Below are 23,360 nucleotides of genomic sequence, written 5' to 3' on the forward strand. Positions count from 1 at the left end.
AATGGCCGAGTGAGACTTAGAACCACAGGGAACTGCCTGGCTCCTGTTCTCTTTCTCTTGTAGAGGGCCTAATCCCTGGTTTGACTAATGCAAGGGAACCCGCGTGGGGCTAGTACTAGAGTCACTGGCTGACCCATATTTGACAGGCCTGGTTATTGGGTTTTTTTTATGTATTTGCCAGTTGCCAGAGAAATAATTTAATCTGCTGTTTGTTTGTTTTTAAGATGGCTCTAAAGATTTTCACTATTATCACGATACACCAGGGTAGCTACTGTTAAAATTCCCGGGTCCAACTAAAGACGCCACCGTGTTCTTACTTCCACAGTTTAAGCGATAACAGATGAAATCTATTAAAAATACAGCATCTGTCTGCCAGCCAACACACAAGTGCACTGCCCAGATGTGAGAGGGGGTTTGAGTCATATGCTGGTGAGGAGCCATGCAATGGTATCAACCTTATCTATATGGGTTATCTCTCTAGGTACTATAAGTGGCTGTTGAAGATGGTGGAGGGGGGGTTTGCAGAGTTGCCTTGTGGTTGGGGTTGTGGTAGGCTTGCCTCATGGGTGGATATGTGCTGCTTTTTTTTTTCTCATTTCAGAGGTGGTTAACCTTGCTAGCACTCTAGCTTAGAATGGAGAAAGGCTCTCAAAAGTAGCTCCGAAAGTAGCTGGGAGCAGGCTCCAGATGGTGGCGGGGGAAGGGAGGGGAAGCCTGCAAACACAGAAGCACCTTTCAGTCTGGGACTTTTTAGTCTGGATTTTTGCTACTCTGGCAGGGGTTATGTTGGCCAGAGAACCTAAGGCCCTTTTCCCCTTCTTCACCACAGACTAGTGTCTGGAAAGTGGAGGAGAACAAGGGAGGGAAACTGAAGCACAAAGTGCCAGCCACACTACATTTGACCAGAAGGGACACCGCAAGGCAACCATGCCCTGTACCAAGTTTATTCTGATTCCCTCTGTTTTTTTCTTCTTGGGAGGAGGGAGAAAGGAAAATCATTCTCTAAACGGAAATGCTTGTAGGAATATGAGTTTCCAGGCTGGCTCACACTCAAGGTCTATCTAGTCCAGAATCCTATCTCTGATGGCCAGCACCAGAAATTTCAGAAGGAGGAAATAACTCTGCAGTTGGCAGTTAAGAAATAACTTATTTGCAAGGAAAGGTTCTGCCTAACCCCTACTGTCTAGAGGTTGGGTTATGCCCTGCATCTTGAGGATTTATATCCATGCTAAATTCTTGTTTTCTTCTTCATCCTCCCTATTGGAACTCTGGGTGTGCTTGTTATTCATATCAGTATCCATTACTTTTCCCAGTTCCATGGAGTTGTCTGGGTGGGACACGCAAACTGGAAATTAAAGTACTGAGAAATATGGCAAAGTATCGATAGATAATTTGAGTTGACTAATGATATTTGAGGCATGTGTGTACTTAGGATTCACTATACTTTGAACGGTGGCACAAATTAATTTTTGCTTCCATCAGATGTAATGTCACTAGATATTCTGGACAAGATAATTAACTCTGTTGCCTAATGTGCAATGACTAAAATAGTGGCTTTAGTGCATGGTACCGACAAAAAAGTGTGGTACAGTCTACCATCCTTGTACTGGGTAGGGAAGGCATATAATGAATACAGTGTCCTTGTACTATTTCCCTCCCACAAATCTGTAAGCAAAAGTAGTTCCCTGCTGTTTAGTTCTGCAGCAATCCTAACTCAACAGGAATTGCTCCAGATTCCCAAATCTGACTTCTACATTAGAGGACCAAGGGATCAGTTTGAAGGGTTTAATTAACCCATCTGGTTTATATGATATGTGTAAATAGTGGCAAACTAATTGATATGCACAATATTTTATAGAAAAATGCAACATACATGACTAAAGTTTATCCTGTATCTATATGACAAGCATCTTAGTGTAGGTATAAAAGATTCACAAAAGTATCAGAGACCATTATTTTCACACTATTGTGTACATATATAAGCCAAGCTGTGAAAGTAGAATTCGATTAGCAAAACTTTGGATTCATTAGTAGACTGTGCAACACAAAGGTGTGAAATTGAAGGTTAGCAACACATTTGGGCGAGGTGAAATCTCGATTTGTCTGTGAAATGTTTAGCAAAAGCTAAATACCCTCAAATGAGACCCATGGCATCATAAATACTTTGATTTCTTCTGGAGTCCCAGTTTTGTTAAGGGGCAGAGTTATTTTTCATATTTCATACTTTCCATTGTCTGTAGTGAATTTCTTGAAATATTTTCATGGCAAAAGCATTTTTGTGCTCAGAAGTACACAGCACAGTGTCACAGCTAATTTTAATTGGTGAGAGTGTTATGTAAATCCAAATGTTGAGCTTGGTATTATTATATTACAGAGGTACTTTCATATCTCAGAGGTATTGTGAAAGTAAAATCCACTCATGACTGTGAACTGATCAATTATGCTCGTGACAATATGATATACAAATCATAATAGTTCCAGTTTAGTTTATGCACATGGCTCCAAGCAGTCATTTGTGCCTACGGACAAGCCCTTAACGCATCTGCTCCCGCTGCTTGCTAGGAAGTAATAGCCAGGAAAGAAGAGGGGTGACGAATTAGGTATCTTGCAGTAGGAGTTTGCTGGAACAAATGAATGTTGGGGCTCATAACGTTAAGACAAAGGGATGTCTCAGTGACTTCTGATCCTAAATTAGGACATGATCTATCTCCCATTGGAACTCTGTGGGAGTTAGTTCAGGGTTTTATCATTCCAAACTGTTCATTTTGGCTTGTTTTTTCAAACTCTGAATCATCCCTTAAACTAGAGATGTTCTAATCCTACTTTAACTGCAATTAATTTGCCACAACAAGCCATTTCGGTATGACTGCTCCCTGTTTTATAAAGTGGAAGCTGGCCCCAGGCTATTGGGTTAGTAGTCTGGGTGTGGAACATTCTGTAATATCCACTAGTGTGTGTTTGGCTAAATTTGACTGACTATAGCCCAGGTATTACAATCAGAAATGGAATGAAAACAAATTTAAAAAATTGAGTAACTGAAAATATCCCAGATATATGTTAACCCTGGCTAATGTTCCATGGAGTACTGATGAATGGGGAGAAGGATTTTTAGTTTTAATTTTTTTTTAAAAGGGCAGGAATAAATGTCCCCAAAATTCCAGTTGCTAATCAGCATATAAAACAAGCTCTCCATATAGCAGCAGCCTATATGGTTCCTTGACCACTGATATGCAGAGCTCCATATATCAGTACAAAGAGAGCCATGATTCAGAGTAAAGGATATAAAGTTTGTACCAATGTCTAAAAGCTGTGCAAGCAAATAGATTTATGTTGGAAAAATAATGCCCTGTGCAAAAACAGGATTAGCTTTCTGGAACATCACTTGTGCAAAATGCTAGGGTAGGCTAGTGACTGATTTAGTGGTAGCTGAGGGAAGAAGCCAAACATCTGTTTCCCTAGATCCATTTTAAACATTTCCTTCATTCTTTCATAATGCCTCGCTTACAAGTATTTCAAGATCAAAGCATTTAACTTCCTGGGCATTTTCTACATTTAGCAAATACCTGAGATTGAAGGATAATGCGATGCCCTTACTCAAATATCTAGCCTCTATGCAGGTGTCCTAATGACTGCCATGCTTTCATGTCACTATGGTAACAAGCCCTTCTGGGATGAAGCTGGCTATAAGTGATGGATGCTGTTAGGATCCCCCTCTCAGAGTAGGGTTCTAAGGATCTTGGTGTTCAGACTGGAGTATTAAGGTCTTCATAAATGGCCTGGCTCTGCAAATTATCTGTGTGTTAATTATAGAATCATAGAACACTAGAACTGGAAGAGACCTTGAGAGGTCATCGAGTCCAGTCCCCTGCCCTCACGGCAGGACCAAGCACTGTCTAGATCATCCCTGACAGATGCCTATCTAACCTGCTCTTGAATATCTCTAGTGATGGAGATTCCACAGTCTTCCTAGGCAATTTATTCCAGTGCTTAACCACCCCGACAGGAAGTTTTTCCTGATGTCCAAATTAAACCTCCCTTGCTGCAATTTAAGTTATGTTGGGAAGAGCAGGCACTTTGGAGTTCAGGGACAGACACCAATATGTGCTGTATGGTTTTTTGACCCAATTCTGCTCGTGAATACACAAAAGGGACTGAATTTCTAAGGAGCAGTGCTGGTACCTGTGCGGTTGGGGGTGCTAAAACAATGTTTATAATGGGAATGCTGATAGTGGAAACTGTGTGTTTGGTGTTTTTACTAATTCAAGCCAGGGGGTGCAGTGGTGCCCCTAGTTCCAGCATGCATGAGGCATTATTTGGGACAGCCTACTTTGAGATGTCACAGTGCCCAATAACCAGCCAACCATTTCTCACCCGCTAAAACATGTAAGTAATAGGTGGCCACCTAGGAATTTCGCAACAGGCAACAGGAATGAGGTCATGTCCCCTTTCTCTGAAAGTACAGGTTCTTACTCCATAAAATATTATTGCTACAATAGCATTTAGACACCCCAGCAGGGACTGGCCATCCTGCTATTCTAGGCACTGTAAAAAGACACAGTAAGAGAGACAGTCCCTGATCCCAAAAGCTTACAATCTAAATAGACAAGACAAAAGATGGAGGAGAGTCATAGAAAGGTTAAGTGATTAGCCCAAGGTCACAAAGCAAGTTAGTAGCAGAGCTGGAAATCGACTCTAGGTCTCCTGACACACAGCCTACTGTCCTACTTGTGGGTTCTCGCTGCCTCCACTAAAGAAGAATCTGTATTAATTATTAGCAGTGTAGGGCCTCGGACACACAGCTGAGCCTTTTAGCAGAAGGCAGTTGAGGATATTAGCTAGGTATAATTCAGTCTGGATCCACACTTTCCCCATAGCTGCTGGGGCTTAGGCAGGCGTAGGCTCTGAGTGAGGTAAACAGTGATCACTGACCTGTACTTCCACTACAGCTTCCCTGTACCAGAGACATCTATTTGGGAGCTCTGTGCTGGTAAGCCTGCTGCATTGCTGTGAGTGGTTATGCAGTTTGTGAACAGCACAAGGGATGGTTAGTGCATCTCTCAACTGCCCATTGATTAGCTACGAATGTAACATCCATTCCCAGAAATCATGAACACCTCACAAACAGGGGGAAAAAAAAGCTAAATTTGCAGTGAACATTACTCACCATGATTTGGCCTGGCACTACCCAAGGCCTCCTCCCACCCAACACAACCTCATTCTCCCCAGAGCTGCCCTCCCTTAACACTCCTTCCTGATGCCTTTTTTAGGTAAAAACATTTCAAAAAGAGACTGCAGCACAAAACTGCTGAGCTGGAATTCATATGCAAATTTCACACTGCCATAAGGGGTTTGAATAGAGACATGGAATGGCTCTCTCATTACAATTAGCAGGGCTCGCCGAACTGCGGCGAGCCCCGCTTGCCAACCGCGCTGTCCGGTGATATGAACATGCGCAGATCGTTCTGCTAATGCGCAGATTGCCTGAACCCGGCTCTGCCGGGTTGTAATCTCGCCACGGGCCCTGACAATTAGAACTTACCCCTTCAGGTACTCTCCCTTCTCATCACTGTTGAGCTACTGAGTATGTCTACACAACGGAGATTTTTTTGAAAAACGTCCGTTTTTCTGAAAAAACTTCAATTACATCCACACTGCAGTTGCGTTCTTTCAAAAGAAAATCGAAAGAACAGAGGGGTTTTTCTGACATTGGTAAACCTCTTTTTATGAGGAAGAGCTCTTTTGGAAAAAGGCGTGTGTGAATGGGAAAGAAGGAGTTTTTTTGCAAGAAGAGGAAAGAGGAAAAAGTACAGGTGCTCTGGTGGCCATTCCACCCGTAGTATTCAGAGCTGAAATATGAGATAGTGTCCATTCAGACTATGTCTAGATTACAGGCTTTTTTCGGAAAAAGCATTTTTTGGAAGATATCTTCCAAAAAAACTTCTTCTGAAAAAGAGCGTCCACACTGCAAAAGGACATCGAAAAAGCGATCTGATTTTTCAAAAGAGAGCATCCAGACTGAATGGACGCTCTCTCGCATGTAAGTTGTGATTGCTATGGACAGAATGGCCACCAGGCCACCTGTGCTTTTCCCTCTTTCCTCTTCTTCTGAAAGAACTCCCTCTTCCCCGTCCACACACGCCTTTTTGCAAAAGAGCTCTTTCTCAAAAAGGCTTCTTTCTCATAGAATGAGGATTACCAATACTGGAAAAATCCCTCTGTTCTTTCGATTTTCTTGCAGAAAAATGCAATAGCAATGTGGACATTCCTCAAGTTTTGTCGGAAAAACAGCTGTTTTTCCAACAAAACTCTGTAGTGTAGACATACCCTCAGTGTGGATGCTATCTGTTGAAAAAGCAGATCATTTTTTGGATGCGCTTTCGCAGTGTGGACGCTCTCTTTTGGAAGAAGTTTTTTCTGAAGATCTCTTCTGGAAAAGCTTCTTCTGAAAGAAGCTTGCAGTCTAGACATAGCCCTAATCACCTTGATTTAATTAGCACTGATGTTACGTTCCCATCTCTATATCCCTGCTCCTTTTTTCCACTTCTAGCATCTCAGGAAATGAGTTAAGTATGTCACAAAAACTTATGCCATAATAAATGTATTAGTTTTTAACGTGCCACCAGACTCCTTGTTGTTTTTTATGAAACAAATGAATATGACTATTGTTCTGAAACCTGTCTTCCGGATGCTGTTTTCCTGTGGAGACAGGTTCAGTAGCTTCCCACTTTTTCTGGCAGGTTTTGAGCATCATTGGTTTGCTCACAGCCTCCCTGGTTCTTAGCAAGGCCAGTTGCTTTGTGTTCCTTGTTGTGAGGAAGGTGTGGAAGTTGGGTGACTCACTCCCTGACACAATCCTGTATTGAAATATTCTGAATGAGAGGATTATTATAGTGGTTTAAGCACTGGTCTATAGTTAATGGTGTCTAGCATTTTATTTTCTATTAATTCAAACTTCTATTTAAAAAAAGTGCAAGAAGGACTATTCTACCTGACTGAAACCTCCAGAAGAACTTGGGTAGGTTAAAAAAAGTATTTACAAAAGCTGAGTGAAATGTTTAGTCTTTAATTTCCTCAAATTTCTCACACACTCAATTTTGTCATTTTATTTGCCACAATTCAGCATCTCCTAAAATTTCACTTCTTCTCTTTGTTGATGAAATGGCTGTTTGCACATCAAAAATGTGAGATTTTTAATATATTTTTGGTGCATACACCATGGGTATGTCTGCACAGCAAGGCTAAAGTTGAATTAAGCTATGCAATTGCGTAGCTTCAGTCGAAATAGCTTAATTCAGCTTTTGGCGCTGTCTACACAGCAGTAAGTCGAAGGAAGAACACTCTTCCTTCGACATCCTTTACTCCTTGTGAAATGAGGGTTACCATGAGTCGGAGTAAGAAGTCCTCCAGCTTGACATTATTTCCAAATAGAGGTTTTTAATGTAGATGTGCCCTATGTTATTTCGGAATAACGCCAATTATTCTGAAATAACGATGCTGTGTAGACATATCCCATCTTTCACTTGAAAACTGGAAACAGACATGCTCTCATTTGAAAACAAGGCTGTTTCACTGGAAAATGGACCCATGCGGTCTAAAAGAATAGTTGCATATTAATGAACCTTTTCGCGCAAACACTTTTCAGCCCATAATGCAAGGCAGAAAAGTCCGCATTATGAGTATTTTGGCATTTTACACAGCTTCAGTAATCACCCAAATCTGAAGATGGCTAGGACACCAAAGATGTCAATGGCTTGCTTTGTTGAAAGTACAGTTAGGATCCTTCATGAAGATCATAAATAGTTGAAACCTCAGATTTGTATCCTACATCCTCTACCATGCCCTCTCGTGTGAGGCTGGGGCAGTAATTAAAAAGAAAGAACTCTCCTTACTGAATCACTACCACCATATTCTGGAACAGCCTGGATTTTTCCATGGATATCTTCCATCTAAGAACTGACTAGACCTGATGCTGACAAGCTTGCTGCCTGAGAGTCACAGATGTGAAACTTTGAAAGCCACAAACTCCATGAATGAATAATGTAGGCCCATTGAAAATGCAGGGAAGTTTGCGCTTTTTGCATCAATGGAAGTTGTGCAAATAAATCCCTGGGCATCAGGCTGACAATTTACTCGAGAATCTTGTCTGTGATGCTAATGAATTCAGACGTGTGGCTATAATCCTGCAGAGAGGATATCTTTGCTTCTAGCAAGAAATGCCTAGTCTGCTAATAAACAAATGAGCTTGTACTTTTGGTGTCCCTTTGATACCTGAACCAGACAGACCAAAGGGGAGATAACAAAGGGAAGGAGGAGGGGGATTCCCTGAAACATCTTTCATTTGAGAGACACCTCTGCCTCTTTCTGGGAAGGAGGAATAGGATAGTTGTCCAACTTTTTGCACTTCTTATATTATTTTGTTTTACCAGACACTGACTTTCCCTCTCCCCTCTCTATGGTTGTGCTGGCAATTCCCAGTTGTTCCCAGCACAGAATTGTCACAGGTTGCTATTGGTGGTTTGCTGATGAGGTGCCTTGCACTTAGGAATGTACGTGTCTTCAGTTATTATTGGAGCATGCTGCCAAAATTTTCCTGAGGAAAACAAACAAGGGAAGGAAAATGGCGGTATTTAACAGTTTATACCCACCAAAAGCTGAATAGAATTTCAAAGGACAAAAACAAGCACTTTCCTGGCTTGAGTGTGTTCTCCCAGCTGAATAGCAAAGGTCTGATGCAAACAATGGAGGTGTGAGAGCTTTTGAAAAAAAAAGTTGCAAGAATCCTAAATATAGAGGTTGCTCTCAGCTCCTCCTGTAATAGTGTAACTATCACATATCAGTAACAACAGGAATGTGTATTCGGCAGTTGGCATCATTACAGAAAGATCTAGCTTCTGTTTTTGTAAACTTGTAATCAGGACAAATGAACTGGTCACCCAAGTCAGAATGTAATGAATGACTGAGGGTATAAAACAGAATTCAATGAAACAAGTATGAAAGGGAAAGCCAATAGAAAGTCTGAAAAGTCAGTAAAAGAACACCCGACTTTCCAGAAAGCTAAGAAAACAAAAAAATGGTCTGGTAGTGCTTTTTAGACTAACAAAATATGTAGATGGTACCATGAGCTTTTGTGGGCACAGACCACTTCTGGCCGGAATTTTGAGTTTAGGATATGCAGACCCAAAATAAATAGGCAGGGGAAGGGGGAAGAAGAAAAAAAAGAAGGGGGTGGGAGACAGGGAGCAGAGAGTAGAGGGAATCGGGAAGTATCTGAAGACTGGGTAGTTAAAACGAAGCAGATAAGAATCAAAGTCAATTGATAGTATCCTTCCTGACATAAGAATCTACACAAAGAGCTGTTTGCACCTTCAGTGACTGTTAGGTAGATAGTGTCCCAACCCTCTTTCATCACGATTGAGTCCATTAGCATGAGAATTAAATTTACAGATGAACTCTAATTCCAATGCTTTTCTGTGTATCTGGCTATGTCAGGAAGGATACTATCAATACAACCGCATCTGCTCTAATCCCACTGACAGAGACCAGAAGCTTCAGGATCTCTACCAAGCATTTATAAATCTCAACTACCCACCCAGAGAAATAAAAAAGCAAATTGAAAGAGCCAGACGAATACCTAGAAACCATCTCCTTCAAGACAGACCCAAGAAAACCAACAATAGAACACCGCTTGTCATCACCTACAACCCCCAACTTAAACCTGTCCAACACATTATCAATAAACTACAGCCTATATTGGAACAGGATATCATACTCAAAGAGGCTCTGGGAGACAGACCCATAGTCTCCTATAGACAACCACCTAACCTCAAGATGATTCTTACCAACCACCACAGGACATACCACACTAATACCAACCCTGGTACCTTCCCTTGCAACAAACCCCGTTGCCAGCTTTGTCCACATATTCATTCTGCTGATACCATTATTGGACCTAACCAAGTGAGTTATAAGATCAAGAACACATATTCCTGCGCATCCAGAAATATAATCTATGCTATCATGTGCCGAAAGTGTCCGTCTGCTATGTACATTGGACAAACATCTCAGACACTTCGCCAAAGGATTAATGCCCACAAAACAGATATCAGACAAGATCACAAAGAGAAAACAGTTTCTTGCCATTTTAACCAGAAAGGACACTCTCTCAATGACTTAACCACCTGCATTCTGCTACAAAGACCTTTTACATCTGCACTTGAAAGGGAATCCTCTGAACTGTCATTCATGTTAAAATTCGACACTTTCCAACAAGGACTTAACAAACATTTGAACTGTCTCACCCATTACCAAGATAGTTTCCCCAATTATCACCTCTAATACCATTAACTCACAAACATCCCACTCTCCCTACCTCTAATATCATCAATTCACAGACACTTACCTTCCTTCCTTCCCCCCCCCCCCGCATCCCCCTCCTGTTCTGCAATGTGATTTGTCCTTTTCATATTTGTTCATTTTTTTTAATGGTATCCTTTGGTATATATGGTTGTGACTACTTTCTTCCACTATTTGATCTGAGGAAGTGGGTCTGGCCCACGAAAGCTCATCATCTAATAAACCATCTTGTTAGTCTTTAAAGTGCTACATTGTCCTGCATTTTGCTCCCTGTCTCCCACCCCCTTCTTTTTTTCCTCTGCCCTCCCCCCCCCCTATATATTTTGGGTCTAAACATCCTAAACTCAAAACTCTGGTCATCTGAAGAAGTGGGCTGTGCCCAAGAAAGCTCATGATACCATCTACATGTTTTATTAGTCTGTAAAGTGCTACCAGACCATTTGTTGTTGTTTTCTCTACAGACTAACTTGGCTGCCCCCTGAAGCTTCAGAAAGCTAAAGTAAGGCTTGCAGGTTAGCAGTAATTTGCCGCCTTTTAGTATGTCTGTTAAAGGACTCCACTTTGAAAACTCTGAATGAGCTGATGGGTTGTGTTTCACACAGAATTCCTGTAGGGCTCAGATCCACATTGATGAATGCAGTATAAATGCCTAGCTAAGTACAGTGATAGAAATGTGTACAGGTACTGTAGTTATACAGCTGAATATTAGGTGAGCATACTGTGTCTCTAATAAAAATAGATTAAACAGCTTTCTTCTCTAGAGTACTTTTAATAACTTTAATTAATTAGTTAAGATAAGTATTATCCTACTAGATGGGGAGACTGAAGTGCAGTGAAATTAAGTGATTTGCCCAGGATCATGCAATAAGGGAGTGGCAGAGATGGTACTAGAATGTTCCATTCCACAATTGTTTGAGTAATCCTAATGGATTATAACATTTGGTCCTTTTGCTTCTTTTCCATTTTCCATTGAAAACTCCAGAACTCAGAACAGGTTTTTTCTCGTGTTAATATTAATCTAGAAGGAAGAATAGCAATGTTTGGGTTTATTAATGTTCTATCCTGGTTGTCATTGAGATAACATATGATTATCTTGTTCAATGTTTATTTAGGAAGTGCATTCAAGCTCCAGTTTTAAACTGAATTAACCAATTTTCTCAAGTGATCAATGGGATGCTTTGGAAAATAATATATTTAGATGGAAATGAATGTCCAATTCAGAGCCTTTGTTTTCTGTGTGTTGATTTTACATAATTTCGTCTTTTGTTTTCTTGTCTGCCTTTATATTTCTATCTAGAATAAAGATATCCTGTAGATAACTTGTCTAACCAATATATTTGTGTATCTCTTAGTAAAATACCATATGGTCACATTCTTCATTGGGTCTATTCCACCCTTCACTGTCACTGCCCTAGGATTTACTGAGACTCCTAGGAGAATAACAGCTGGAGGTAAAACTATAGCTGGAGAGTTCTGTCAGACACACGTTTCAAATTTCTGATTATTTATGTAGCTAGGCAAACAGAAACAGAAAGAGAAGGAGAAAGAGAGGGAGACTACACGCATAATTTCTGATGTTAGATGATGTACTTCTATACTGGGAGATGCTTAACAGCTCCATAGATAAGGTGGTGCCACAACTGTCCATTTGACAGTGGCAGGTGTACACGCTTTCATACACAGATGCTGCCATTGTCCCTAAAAATGAATTCTGGTTCTAGAGAGAGGTCTGGTTCTAGAGCCATTCCCTGTTTTAAGTACTGGGGATATCTCTGAGGTTTGTGTACACTTTAAATGGAATGAACTGCTTTGGCTTGCTGGGGGAACTCCCTGCAGAGAATGGCAGAAGTATTACACCCCCCACCCCCATCTGAAGGGTTATGCCTGCCTTTTTGTTACTCATGATCACACCTTGGCTTCCAGCTTCCTGGCCTCTTCTGGATCTTCAGCAGCAGTGATTGAATGCTCACTTTCATCTGTGCTTAACAAGGACATTTTGACCTTTCTCCCTTACAAAGTCCTCACTTTTGTTCCTTGTCTCCTGCAGAAGGAATTATTCCAATATGCCCTGCTTGCTAGGGCTATAGCCAAAGGCTGCTCATACTCCACCTGATGCGCAGAAAGTAGCAGCCCATCCTTTCCTCCTTTGGAGTATACTATGTCCACATTCAGGTTGTGCTGGCTTCCGATTCACTTCTGGGTGCCTTACAGAATGTGGGGTTTGATCTAATCCTCTTTGAATTGGAAGACCGGCCTCTCTCCATGGTTGCATCTAGACTGGCAAGATTTTGTGCAAAAGCACTCGCTTTTGCACAAAAACTTGCCAGCTGTATACACTGGCCGCTTCAATTTGCGCAAGAGCACTGACGTTCTAATGTAAGAATTCAGTGCTTCTTGCACAAATACTTTGATGCTCCCATTCAGAGATAAGCCTTCTTGCACAAGAATACTTGCGCAAGAGGGCCAGTGTAGACAGGCACCTTAATTTTTTGCGCAAGAAAGCCCGATGGCTATAGTGGGCACGGATGTTTTTGCGCAAAAGCACTTTTTTCTGTGCCAATCTAGATGCTTTTTTGCGGAAATAATTTTAACGGAAAAACTTTTCCATTAAAAGTATTTCCGCAAAATCATGCCAGTCTAGACACAGCCCATATGTTCTGCACAATAGCTGAGATCTGCTAAGATGTTTGAGCCGACAGTCCCAAATTTGTACATCATGCACTAGGGGAGGGTTTTCTCAAATGATGGCCTTTAACTGGAACTTATTTTGCCATTGGTCTGACAGCCCAAGTGTACTGACCTTCAGGAAACATTACAAACCCTACCTATTTACTCTGTTTTTTCCTGAGTGGGTGGATTGATTTGGGTGTGGCTGTTTTTGTAGTTTAGGGTGAGATATGGTGTAGACATGGAGCCAATATGATTTATTTTGTGAAATAAGTGTTCAGAGGTTAAATTGTGAATGCGTAGTGCATGAGGAAATGCAAACCACAAAATAAATAATAAATAAAATTCTCGCCTGTTTACAACCTGCTTAACTTTGTTGACTTCAGGTGCAGTTGTATAAGTTGAGAGTTAGGGCAGAATTTGGCCCATTAAGTTTAGAGAATAGCTTGACTTCTTATTGTATCTTTATGTATCATTACTTCAACAACCTGCTGAAAAGACTGAATACAGTTGGCATAGAAAGGCCCTGATCTGGTAAGTACTTACAGCTGTACTCATGCTTATTCCCATGAATATTCATACTGAAATCCAGGGGATTGGACACAAGAATGGTTTCAGGATTGGGCACATAGATTGTTGTTCTCATTAAAAAATGACATTTTGTGCATCTATGTGACTGGCCCAATGGCAACAAGAAATATTTTCCTAACCAAGCTGGAAAATGCTAACTTAAGATTAGCTCAGATAAGGATTTCCGCATGCAATTTTCAATAGTGTCTGAACATAAGATGAATTTTCCATGCCTGCAGAGACCAAAGGACAGCTTAGTCAGAATAGTCACTGTTAATAGAGTGGAGAAACCATTAGATGTGCCAGGACTCAATTAGCAAATAACCTAAGCGGCAAAGGAAACCTTAGTATGCCAGGGAGAAGTTTCATTTTCTGACTCCATACTTTGCAGTAACAATCTGTGAAAACAAATGTCTGGAGTTCAGAAACCTCTCCTGCTCCCCTGTCACGCTGGCACAAAGTTGCTGTACCCAGGACTGCATGGAGCATAGGGGATACAAAAGCATGGGAGGGGGTTGATTTTAAACGCTAGTTCATGTAGGAATTTGAAGGCTTGTACAGGAAAGGATTTGACATTTATGAGGAGCATTTAAATCACTTCAGGAGGTAGACACTTTCTGCTGAGGCAGAGAAGTTGCAAGCGCCATCTGGATATGGTATTTCTCAAGGCAATTAAGTCCACTCAGTTGTTCACAAACCTATTCTTAGTATCACTTAGAGATTGTAGACACGAGGGTTGAACTGGGCATTTTATTTTAGCCTTCAGGCCCAGCAACTGTAAACACATGCTGGAGTCTGGTTTTATTTATAAGGCCTCAGAGAGGCCCCGACTTAACTTCAGTGGCCCAGGATGAAGTCTAGGATGAGCAGTGAGGAGCAAGCCAGGGCAAGATAAGGAACCTGGATAATACAGATCTATGTTGAATGGACAGCTAGGAAAGGGGAAGGGAGAGAAGAGGGGAAAGTGTGTCACTATTCTTGCCTCCCCTCCTTATCCACCTATATCCCCGTGAGCTTTGCTTCCTATTGCTGTAACTCAGTGGTTCTCAAAGTGGGGTCATCAGGGCTGGCTTGGATTTGCTGCGACCCGGGGCTGAAGCCTGAGCCCCACCACTCTAGATGAAACCCAAGAGTTTCATCCTCGCCTGGCAGGGCTCAGGTTAGAGGCTCCCTGTGGGCTTCAGCTTTGGCAGGGAGAGAAAGGGGGAGGGTGTGGTTAGAGGCAGGAGGCATAGGTGGTTACCTACAGTAGGGGACATGGGAAGAGGGCACCCCATTCCCCAAAAGCCAACTGCATGTACTGTGGGAAGAGAGAGATGCTGGCCCCCATCATTGGGCCCATGACTGTAGCATGGAACAGTTGTTTGCAGCCCCTGGATGTGAGTTTGGAGCAAGGTGGAGCCCTGCCACTCACGAATCAGACCTGTTCCTTAAGTTAAAAGGTGACACACATGGAGGGACAAGCCTGGTGTCTGTCCTGCCCATGATCGGTTTGTCCATCCAGTTAGAGTTACTGTTCTCCTGTGTGCTCAGCAGCAATAGAAATAGAAGACGCCTAAACATGTAGGCTACGTCTAGACTGGCATGATTTTGCGGAAATACTTTTAACTGAAAAGTTTTTCCGTTAAAAGTATTTCCGCAAAAGAGCATCTAGATTGGCAAGGGTGCTTTTGCGCAAAAAGTGCTTTTTAGCCATCGGGCTTTCTTGCGCAAAAAATTAAGGTGCCTGTCTACACTGGCCCTCTTGCGCAAGTATTCTTGCGCAAGAGGGCTTAACCCTGAGTGGGAGCGTGAAAGTATTTGCGCAAGAAGCACTGATTTTGTACCTTACAAAGTCAGTAGTCTTGCACAAATTCAAGTGGCCAGTGTAGAGAGCCGGCAAGTTTTTGCACAAAAGTAGCCGCTTTTGTGCAAAATCTTGCCAGTCTAGACACACCCATATTGTGCACAATCAATTTGAAATGTATTTTTTTAAACTAGGGATGTAAAAGTTTAACTGGTTAACCAGTTACCTGGCAAACATTATGCTTACCAGAATGCTTGCCAGGTATCTTGCAGGGCCCTGGCCACAGCTGTGCCAGAGAGGCTTCAGTTTCATCTGTGGTGGAAAGGCTGGTATAGAGCAGCGACAGCCATGCCCAGCAGACAGGACTCCCTGGCCCACTACCTAGTGGGATCACAGCCCCTGTGCCAGCCTGCCAGTGATGAACTGGTTAAACGGTATAATTTAAATCAGTTAACCCGTTAACTGTTTTAACTGACACTTACACCCCTAACTGAATCTCAGACATTTCTGTCCAAGCTGCTGTAGACAAGTACAGCTCCAATGGCCTGTATGTGCCAGGGGTGCGTTTGGCCTCTGTGGTGGATGGAGATAGGGGCCTGTTCCCTCTCAGCCTGTAACGTTTTAATGTGGCACAGCTTTCTCTCGGCCTGCACTTCTGAGTAGCCCTTCTCCTCTTGTGCCCCTTAAATGATCTGCATCAGGCCAGAGGGAGTAGGAACCAGGAATGGGCAGTTGGAATTTCTACCTATTAAAGTCCTCTCTGGGTTTAACAATTCTTGGGGGAGGAAATCAAGGTGCTGTTCAGCTGTGCCAATATTGTGGAAACTCTGTGTGCAGCACTTTATGGGCCTGACCTTGCTTCCATTGACATAATGGAAGTTTTGCTATTGATTTCACTAGGTATAATATTAAGTTGTGTGTTTAATGCTTTTAATACCAGCGGCCCCTCCCCCCGGCCACAGTTCCCTCAACAAAGAAGGAACTCTGGGCAAAGATCCCCTGTTCTTTGCAAACAACTCTAGTCTCAGACCTGGCAAACTCCACCAGACTTATCTCTCACGTTATTTATCCATAAAGCGTAGCATATAAAGTATCTACTGAAAGCTTTTAACTTATTAAGAATCATAATCATTAGGAGATGTGTGAACAAGTAATATTTACGGAATAATCTAACTATGCACAAAGTATGTTTTATGGTTTTGATGTAAAAGTTAGTCACCAGCAGATAATATCTCAGTGATAAGCCCATTTAAGCATAAGGGTGTTGTAGCCCCTTCTGGGTTAGCTGGTGACTATCAATGGAGAACCATTAGGGTGCATCTACACTGCACCTTATCTCGAAATAAGCTACACAATTTGAGCTACACAAATAGTATAGCTTATTTTGAGTTAATTTTGAAATAGAGCTCTATTCTGAAATGTCCCTTAATCCTTGTGGAACGAGGTTTTCAGGGATGTCAGAATAGTGAGCTTGGTATATTTTGAAATAATGGGAATGCTCAAAAGACATGGACCAGCTATTTCAGGATACTTCCAGTATCCCAAAATAACTCCGTAGTTTAGACGTAGTCTTAGAGACCATGGTCAACAATCAAAACCAATTGGAAACAAAAAAAGGAACATTACAACAGACGGATGTTCACCTTGCTTATGAATAAAGACAACCACCTGGAGCTGAACATTAAAGAGGATTAGGCCCAAGGTGGGAGGCTTCCTCGCTTGTGAGAAAAGACGATTAAGGTAAAAAATTGCACGTGACAGGTTTCTTAAGAGTATTAAATTTAGGTGATGTGTTTTGTTTTATTTTGCTTAATAACTTACTTTGATCTGTCTGCTATTACTTTCAACCACTTAAATCCTACTTTGTATACTTAATAAAATCCATTTGGTTTATTAATAAACCCAAAGTTTAAGTGTAAGTAATTGTTACCTGGGGAAGAGGGAATAATAGTTGTGCCTATCTCTCTTTCATTAAGGGGGTGAACACCTTATGAGCTTGCTGTGTATACAACTTTTATGCAGAGTAAGATGAATTTATCTGGGGTGCTAGTCCCATTGGGTCTGTGCACCTGCGTGCTGTGTCAAGTCCCTTTGATTGAACCTTTCCAGAGATGATCTGATCTCAGTGTCTGTGTTTCTCTGCTGTGGGCTGTGATCCCAACACTGTGCCATCGGTGGAGGAGACCAGAGAGTCTCAGCAGGACAAGATGGGATGCTGGGACTCCCTAGAGGACAGGTAGGTGAGTCAGTGGTATTTCAGCACATCAAGTAACAGGCTCAGGAGGATCTCTCTGTGACTGAACCCATCACAGATGGTACTCCACACTCTCAGTGATATAGGGTGACAAACTAGTTAATCAACAGTCCCTCCTTGCTTTAAAACTGGAGGGGGCAATAATTTTCACGGGGCTGGGGCATTCCACAAATTTTGGTACGTCATCACAGTGAGCCCCTGAAAGGGGCAGAGTCCCAGGAATAAGGGATGGGGTTTGAGGCTAGAGAAAGTGTGTGTGAGGGAGAAAGAGACTGTATGTACACGTGAGACAGTGTGACGGGGTGTGGTCACAGACGGCCCTTTGGGGGTGCCTCCCAGGGTGCTGACACAGCCACTGCCACTCGCCTTCTCGTCTCTGGGGCTTCTCACCACCCGGTTCTACTGGGCCAGCTCTGCTGGTCTTTCCTGGCAAAGGCCCCAGGCTGAGGTCCCTGCCCCCACCGGGAAGTAGTTCAGACACTGAACCTTTTCAGGTACAAGGAGAGTGCAGTTTAGGGCCCAGCTGCCTAGAATACCATTCCCCAAATGGGATCAAACCTCAAAGAATTAGATAAGGGTAAGCCCTCTAACAATGAAAGGGGGAATGTACACTCTGGTTGTGTCCTCAGGTAATAATTGTTGACACTGAGTTTGATAGAAAATAAAAGTGATTTTACTGATTACAAGCAGTAGGATTTTAGTGGTAATAAGCGAAAACAGGCAGAGCAAAGTAGGTTACAAATCAAAAGACATAAAACGCTTGGCTAATTCTACACCAAAACCTCAGTACAAACTCTTCAAACGCACCCTAAAACCCCTTTTCCTGCTGCCACTCCAAACCAGGGCTCTCTTCCAGGGCCGGCTTGAGCCATTCCTGCACTCGGGCAGTGGGCGTGTGACACATGCATGGCTCCACCCCCCACACACGTGTGGCGCCTGATGTCAGCTCTAAGGGCTGCCGTGCAGACCCCGGCCCTGGGCGTGTGGCGCCTGATGTCAGCTCTAAGGGCTGCCGTGCAGACCCCGGCCCTGGGCGTGTGGCGCCTGATGTCAGCTCTAAGGGGTGCTGTACGGCCCCTGGGCACGCAGTGCCCCTTACAGCTGCCATCAGGCGCCCCCCATAGGTTGGCACCCCAGGCAGCTGCCCAGCTAGCCCCCCTGTTAATCCGGCCCTGCTCTCTTCCCCACCCCGGGATCTTTGGCTCCTTTCCTTGAGGTGCAGCCCAGCCAAAAGACCAAGGCCTCTGCTTTCCTATTCTTTTTGTTAAGGAATTGAGGCCATTCCCTACCAACCCCTGCTCAGACCTCACTGCTCAGACTTAAGGACTGAAGAGATTGTTTAAAAGTTGTTCATCAAGACTTGAGGGTCACACCCTCCATGCCTCTCAGTCACACATTTGAAATCCACGAAGTATTCCCCATGCCACAGGTCTAATTTTACACACACAAATGATACACACAACAAAGTAGGATAAACAAAACCAGCGGCTCATGACATGAAGATTGATGGGTTATGTGAAATAATTTGCTCAAAGCACCTTTGAGTTACGTAAATTCATGTCCCTAGGCCCATTTCATAAAGTATGGTGGGGGGGGAGGGAGAGCGGGTCCATCAAATACAGATTGACACAGAGACTGAGAGAGTGTGTGTGGCACAGTGTGTGTGACAGTGACTGGGTTGTGTGTGTGTGTGGCACAGAGACAAGGTGTGACACCGACTGAGTGTGTGACACAGCAAGTGTGTTGCTGGCTGCTGCTGGGCTGGGTGAGTTTCTGAGCGATGCCATGTGCTGGCTCTAAGATACGGAGAGGTCTCCTGCTCTGGTGTCTCTTCTCCCCTGCTCTGCAGAGATGGAATATATGGGGTGGGAGGGAGTGTGAGTGAGAGAGCTGGCTGCTGGGGAAATAGTAGACACAGCACCCTGCCTCTTTAAGACAGGCACTTATCTCCGACTCCAGTCATACCTCAGAATGGAGCGGCTCCGCTGTGTGTGACCATCTCCCTGGCCCCTGCTCTGCAGAGATGAGGTACAGGGGCAGGGGAACACCCTGATATCAGTCCTTCATGCCTCCCCCTGTGTTCTGCACAGCTAGCAGGAGGGTCCTGGGAGCAGTGCAGCTGCAGGACAGAGCAAGGTGTGGGGGAGGGCAGCTGAACATATCTTGCTGGCTGTAAAAATGCAGGCTCTGCTAATCAGGTCAGACAGAAATATTGGCCAGGCCAGATCTGGCCCACTGGTCATATTTTGCCCATCCCTCCCTTAAAATCTGTAAACCATCCTTTCTTAGGTCACTATTACATTGGTGTCATTCCATTAACCTCATTGGTGCCACTCCTGATTTCCAGTAGTGTAGGTCAAGTATCAGAGGGGTAGCCGTGTTAGTCTGAATCTGCAAAAGCGGCGAGGAGTCCTGTGGCACCTTATAGACTAACTGAAGTGTTGGAGCATAAGCTTTCGTGGGCAAAGACCTACTTCCATGCATCTGACGAAGTGAGTCTTTGCCCCCGAAAGCTTATGCTCCAACATTTCAGTTAGTCTATAAGGTGCCACAGGACTCCTCGCCAGTAGTGTAGGTGAGTCAAAACTCAGACTTTAAGAATCTGTGCCTTCAAGATCCAGCTGTAACCTGTACCTGTACTGACAAGGGCTGTCTTGCTCTGAGCTCCAGTTACTCTTTGGAGCTCAAGATGCTGTACATGCAGGTGCTTTCCATTCAGAAACAACCCACTCCTAGCAGGTGCTGCTGCTGAAGAACCCCATGACCCCAAGAACAAAGTCTACAGGGCCCTCCGTGCATTCGGTCAGGTCTGGTTTCACCACCGCAGTCGTGTGCCACGGGCCTCTGGTATTCAGCTCACCTCGTGCAAAGACACATTTGCCTGTGGAATTTGTGTGTGCGCTTTTCACATCCTCCCACCTCTGCATCTTGGCTCTTGCACCTCCATGTGCATAATTCACAGATGAGTTTTTGGTTCTATAATAATCCAAGTCATAAAGCTGCTGACTCATAGACGTCTCTGCTTTTCTGGAAACACCTTTCTCCACCTGCTGTCCCCTCCACAAATTCTCTTCTGTTTGTCAGGTACGGAAGGCAGCTGTCACAGAGAACATTAAGAGGAAGGAAGGAAGGAAGGTTAGGAGGGCAGCACATTAACCATCACTGCCACTTGCTTTCACATTCAAGTCAAAGGGCAGCCAATCATAAAAAGAATCCAACATGAACAGGCATCAGCCCAAGCTGAACACACCGCTGGTACCTGTAAACAGGATCTATCATGTCTGTAATCCAGCGTGATGAACCTTTGATGGGTCGCAGTACAGCATGAGAACCTGAGCAAACATGTAATTAGGGGCAGCTGGCAAGTGGTAAAGAACATTGTGCTGTGTGGTGTCTTGTGGGCTATACAATTGGGTTGATTTTCTTTTTGAAACATGCCATTCTTCCCACATACATTGCAGTACCCACCCAGTTATGAAAGCATTCTTGGCTTATTGCCTTTCTGCTCCAGTGCTCGAACATCTGAATCTTAATCCTGAATTACAGTCCAGTCCTAACCCTGTTTAAATTGGTTTTTTTGGGGGGAAGGGGGAAACGGGGATGTGAGGGAGTGAAGCACTCAGAAGACCACAACAGTAATGGCACAATAGCCTGGATAAAGTGCTAAACAAGTGTGAACAGCTTTGAAAGTGGGCTGGCTACCTCTTTTCATTACTGGGGAGCTTCACCCTGGCACAGGCTGAGGGAAAGGCCTATGCCGCTGCACCGTGGAAGTCCTCAAAACAGAGCGTACGTGGCACAGAGATCTCATGTGGGTCGTCTGTTCAGGGGTGAATTGCACCACTGCTTTTAGTTCTGGGTGTGCTGGTGATTTTGTTAGAGCCAACGGGGGAGAAGGTGGGGCAAGAAGACAGTTGCCTCAGGGCCTGGTGATCCAAAAGGCCTGGGGCTTTCGTCTGTCACCATTGCTACCATAGCAGTGATGGCAGCCAGAGACCGAAGGTCTTTCACTCACTGCAGGAACAACGCTCCGTGTGGCTCTAAGGACTGACTGCCCCTGGCCCTGCTCCTGCCTGAGGCCCCAACATTTCCAGGGGCACAGAGCTGCCCCCTCACACACACGCTTTGTCCAGGGGCCCAAAGAGGCTCTGTTGAACATTGTTGGCTTTGTATAGACACTGACTATGGATCCAGTTCCACAGGCCTTGCTCATACTGAGTCATTTTACTCAGACGGGCTGTCCCAGTCACTACTCTTGCTCCTCAGCGTGTGTGAAGGCTGAAGACTAAGGAGCTATCTGAGAAATGCAGGAGAAATGGAGCTTTTTATCAATACCTTGCAAAAACATTCTGATTAAATGGAACTAAAAGCTGGACTCTCAGGGCAGAGCCTTATTGAAGGCACAGAAAGAAACCATCCCGACACGTAGCAAGAGAGGCAAACCTGGTAGGAGACCGGATTGGCTTACAGGGGAAATCCTTGGTGTACTTAAGCACAAAAGGGAAGCTTACAGAAAGTGGAAACTTGGACAAATGACTAGGGAGGAGCTTAAATGTATAGTTCGAGAATGCCGGGGGGTTATCAGGAAGGCGAAAGCGCAAATGGAGTTGCGACTGGCTAAGGATGTGAAGGATAACAAGAAAGGTTTCTACAGGCATGTCAACAAGAAGAAGGTGATCAGAGAGGGTGTGCAGTCCCTAATGGATGAAGGAGGTAACCTAGTGACAGAGGATGTGGGGAAAGCTGAAGTACTCAATGCTTTCTTTGCCTCTGTATTCACGGACAAGGTCGGCTCCTGGACTTCTGTGCTAAGCGACGCAAGATGGGAAGAAGATGGACAGCCCTTGGTGGGTAAAGAACAGGTTAGGAACTATTTAGAAAAACTAAACGTACACAAATCCATGGGTCCAGACTTAATGCACCCAAGGGTACTGAAGGAGTTGGCAAATGTCATTGAGGAGCCTTTGGCCATTATCTTTGAAAAGTCGTGGAGATCGGGCGAAATCCCGGATGATTGGAAAAAGGCAAATGTAGTGCCCATCTTCAAAAAAGGGAAGAAGGACGATCCAGGGAACTATAGGCCGGTCAGTCTTACCTCGGTTCCTGGAAAAATCATGGAAGGGATCATAAAGGAGTCCATTTTGAGACACTTGAATGAGAGGAAAGTGATCAGGAATAGTCAGCATGGATTCACAAAGGGCAAGTCGTGCTTGACCAATCTGATTAGCTTCTATGATGAGGTAACTGGCTCAGTGGACATGGGAAAGTCAGTGGTCTCCCACAATATTCTTGCCAGCAAGTTAAGGGAATGCGGATTGGATAAATGGACGGTAAGATGGATAGAAAGATGGCTAGAAGGCCGGGCCCAGCGGGTAGTGATCAACGGTTCGATGTCAGGATGGAGGTCGGTTTCTAGTGGAGTGCCCCAAGGTTCGGTTCTAGGACCGGTTTTGTTCAATATCTTTATTAATGACCTGGATGAGGGGATAGATTGCACCCTCAGCAAGTTTGCAGATGACACTAAGCTAGGGGGAGAGGTAGATACGCTTAAGGGCAGAGATAGGGTCCAGAGTGACTTGGACAAATTGGAAGATTGGGCCACTAGAAATCTCATGAGATTCAACAAAGACAAGTGTAGAGTCCTGCACTTGGGACGGAAGAATCCCAAGCATAGTTACAGGCTGGGGACCAACCAGTTAAGTAGTAGTTCTGCAGAAAAGGACCTGGGGG

At 43.9% G+C, this 23,360-nt stretch overlaps 1 long non-coding RNA gene across 1 annotated transcript in view; it reads left to right on the forward strand.

Moving 5' to 3' along the window:
- The first annotated feature begins 725 nt into the window (after positions 1-725).
- The window catches only part of LOC142829693 (uncharacterized), an 86,896-nt gene continuing 64,261 nt past the window's right edge, over positions 726-23,360 (forward strand). The window contains exon 1 of the long non-coding RNA XR_012904420.1: positions 726-934. This is a non-coding gene — a long non-coding RNA (uncharacterized LOC142829693). The remainder of the gene's footprint in view (positions 935-23,360) is intronic.

This window comes from Pelodiscus sinensis, chromosome 5 (assembly GCF_049634645.1).
Source record: "Pelodiscus sinensis isolate JC-2024 chromosome 5, ASM4963464v1, whole genome shotgun sequence".
Lineage (NCBI taxonomy): Eukaryota > Metazoa > Chordata > Testudines > Trionychidae > Pelodiscus > Pelodiscus sinensis.